This window comes from Fukomys damarensis, unplaced genomic scaffold (assembly GCF_012274545.1).
Source record: "Fukomys damarensis isolate Sample0158 unplaced genomic scaffold, DMR_v1.0_HiC HiC_scaffold_22, whole genome shotgun sequence".
In the NCBI taxonomy this organism is placed as follows: domain Eukaryota; kingdom Metazoa; phylum Chordata; class Mammalia; order Rodentia; family Bathyergidae; genus Fukomys; species Fukomys damarensis.
Window position 1 is genome coordinate 5288191 of NW_022900934.1, and position 3687 is coordinate 5291877.

General features: G+C 53.8%; 1 long non-coding RNA gene across 2 annotated transcripts in view; it reads right to left on the bottom strand.

Moving 5' to 3' along the window:
• LOC104865323 overlaps positions 1–3687 on the bottom strand; it is a 9740-nt gene that overhangs the window by 4511 nt on the left and 1542 nt on the right. For both annotated transcript variants that reach the window (XR_781108.1, XR_781109.1), the window contains exons 2-3: positions 1553–1737; positions 902–1001 (exon numbers count right to left, since the gene is read on the bottom strand). This is a non-coding gene — a long non-coding RNA (uncharacterized LOC104865323). The remainder of the gene's footprint in view (positions 1–901; positions 1002–1552; positions 1738–3687) is intronic.

The following is a 3687-nucleotide window of genomic DNA, read 5'->3' on the forward strand; positions in this document are numbered from 1 at the left end:
CATCCGATTAGTAAAAAAGATATGATACCTACCCCTTCTCATCCGACAAAAAGTTGAAATAAATTATTTCCCCCCCTCTCCCCTTCCTTTCCCAGCCTCCCCTCCCCCGAATTGGGAACTGCAGCCGGCCTTGAGAAGGTCAGCTTCCTTCGGCAGACAAAGCACTTTCGGGCTCGCTCAGGTTCCTGAAGGCAGCCTGCCTCCCAAACCCTTTAAATTTATTTATCTAATTAAAATCTCATGCTCAGAGAGTTCATATTTATCCAACAGACGTCCCCCTCCTAACTGATGGGGCAGGGCAGCCCGGCCCAGCAGCAGCCCTGGGGGGTGGGGGGAGCATTCATCCACCCCCCTTCAAGTCAGCAAGCAGCGGTGCGCACCCGGGTGGGCAGCCCCAGCCAGCTGTGTTTCCGGCCAATGAACATGCCGCTCAAAGCCTCCTTTTTAATTAACTCCATATCTCAGGCGGCCAGAGCACGTGGGCCAACTTCTGTCTACTTCGCTGCAGAGCCCAGCACATCCCGCTTTGCTTTCTAAGAATAGAAGCAGGAGATGGAGGGGAGGGAGGAGGCCGGAGTCTAAAAATGAATTTGCAGCCCAGAGCAAAACAAGCCAGTCCAGAAGAAGGGAGAAAGCATGGTGGGTGAGCGCACGCACACACACACACACACACACGCACGCACGCACGCACACGCACAAGCGTGCACACAGCTGAGCCAGCGGGGGCTGTCTGCGGCCATCCCGGGTGTGACTCGCGAGCCTGGCAGCCTGCCCAACCGTCTGGCAGGGATGGGGTGGCAGTGGCACTGTTCATGCCAGGCGCAGGCAGCTGGGGATGCCCAGGGGAGTCTGGGCTTTTTTCCGGACTGATTGGTTTCCCCAGTAGACAGACGTGACTCACAGGCTCACAGGCTGGGCGCTGGGGCTGAGTTTCAGGACTGCAGGAGCGCAGTACCTCTAAAACTGCGAGGTCGGGATTCAGCCACAAAGGATGCCCTGCCCTGTGGGGAAGATGAGAGGAGAAGGACAATGAAGTTCTGCTGTCCAGGGGGACACTCAGGAAGAATCAGGACAGCACTGCCAGCTACCAACAGAAAACAACCCCAAAACAGGATAAAGAAGGGCTACTGTAATTGCCGCTGTGTTTTGCCAGGTTCACCCCGGACACGGTCCGTGGGGCATCTTCTGGATCCACACAGGGCCGTGCTGTTCTTGGCCCCATCGTACTGATGAGGAGGCCTGGGGAGCACGGGAGCACCAGTTCTCCTGCTCAAGAAGCCAGAGCCTGGGAGTTGTCCCTGGTGGGGCCCTGCAGCCAGCCCTCCCCTCCCTGCAGCCGGGGGTCCCCTGCCTGTGACTAGGCCTGAACACTGGGCACCCTGGGAAGGGATTGGTGAGTCCTTGGCCCAGCACTAAATGACAAGACACAAAGCCCCTCCACTCGGCTTGCTCTAGCCCTGCCCAGGGGTCTCCCCTGGGTGGTAGCTTGCTCCTCACACTCCCACCCGTGGGCTTTCCCAGATGGAGCGTGGCTGCACCACCTGGACCTCACCTTCTCAAACACTGGTCCGCTTCCTGTCTGTGCAAAGAGGCCCAGATCTTCCTTTTAAGGTGCTGAGTGGCAGACACTGGAATCCGTGTGGGGGATGCTTCACAGGATCCAGGGGCGGAGAGAGGGGGACACAGGGGAGCCAGACTGACCTCCCCCGGAGGCTTTCTGGATCCGGCTGGTCAGTCCTGGGTTGTGTCATATATAATTGTTAGTATGTTCTTAATATGATTACATATAACTTCCACATGATAGCATACAGTGTTGCAATGCATACAGTATTTTTGTTGTAGGTAATACATGCATCTACCTTATATACATTACACACATATCCATTATATATTACCCATACATTGTATTATATTATCCTGGCTACTTTGGCATATGTTTAAAATTTTCTTTGGAGGAGCTGGGGATGGAGCCCAGGGTCCTGCCCGTGCCAGGCAAAGGCTCTGTCATCATGCTGTAACCTTTCATCCCACAAAAACCCATGTTTAATGTTATTTGAAAAATATTTAAGTTGACCTAAAGAAACAGTGTAAGCAGCATTCAGCGATGGCGGAGACGGTGATGATGAGATGCAGGCTGAGGCGGGAGGAAGGCTGGCTTCCAGTGTGCACCCATGTCCACGCAGCCCTCCTCCCTGCCCCGCACCCCGTCCCCCACCCTGGTGGTGGCCCCAGGTGAGGGCACATCTGATGTCACCTCTGCAGCCCTCGAGTGCGCTGCAGCAGGAGAACCGTGATCTTTGTGTGGCCTCCTCCCGTGATATCAAAGAGCCCTACTGTCACACGATTCACATCTGGAAATCCAAGAGTTTTCCAGTAAACGGGCCTGGTGGGAGGGCCGCTCACCTGTCATGCTGCAGGGCCCCAGTGGGGGGTCGGAGATTCCTTGTCAGCCTCAGTGCTATGGGCTGGACAGAGGTGCCTGAGAGCCCGGCACCCCTGCCCTAGGGCCCTTCACCTCCAAACCCTCAAGGTCAGCAAAAGATCTCCCTCCTGCAGTCCTTCACTTCCTCCTGCCTGCCTGCGTTCGGTTACTTAATCATTTTTGTTTGTTTGTGTTTTGGTACCAGGGATAGAACTCAGGACCTTGGGCTCGCAAGGCAGGCAGTGGAACCACTGAGCTAAATCCCCAGCCCCGTTACTTAATTGTTAAGCACCTGCTGCTCGGGGAGATAGTTCCGGGATTGTAAACACCAAGGGATGGTGACACTTCCAGGGCCTCAACCCGAGAGAGGAGTCGGGGGCTGCACTGCCTCCATGTCTAAGGCCTTCCAGGAGGACAGGGTGCCAGGGAGAAGAAAGCAGGCTGATGACTACAGCAGGACACCTGGTCCTGCACCCCAGGCCCCTCCAGGGAGCAGAGGGCTGGAATTCGCCCATGGTCGTGGGCAGGGCCCCGACTCCCAGGTGTGGGTCGGAACTGTCCTTTGTGGAATCTTCCAGATCCACGCAATGGAGCTCAAGATGTGGCCGCTGAGAAACAAGATGCGCTTGCTGGGTTTCAAAGGCTTGGCATGAAAAGTAGAAAGATATAAACTATTTGCTGATAATGTTGTATGCGATCCCATATTGGAATGAAAATATTTTGGATATGCTAAGTTAAATATAACTTTAAAATGTCGCGTTAAATGAATTTCACCTGTTTCTTTTCACTTTTCTCATAGGGCTACTAGGAAAGTTTAAATTACAGTTCTGTGCTGGTCCATTTATGGATGAAGACACTGTGGACACAGACAAGGACACGCCGTCCCCAAGGCCCCAGCACCAGAAGCTCCCATGTTTTGAGTCTAGGTCGTGGCCATCTTGAAATTTTCAGCAACCTTCCAGCCAAATTCTCTGACATTTGGGTAGCACGCGGTCCTGGGTACAGGACTGCAGCTACCTCAACACCATGCCCCCTGACACTCTTCCCTACAACCTGCTGTCTTCTTGCTTGTTTGTTTTTGAGGTACTGGGGATTGAATCCAGGGCCTTCATGCTGAGCTACAATCCAGCCCTTGTTAAATTATTTATTTTGAGACAGCATCTTGCCAAATAGCTAAATTACTTGCCGAGGACTGACAGGAACTTTCAATCCTCCTGCCTCAGCCTCCCAGAGTCTTGAGATTATAGGACCAGCAGGGGTTTTTT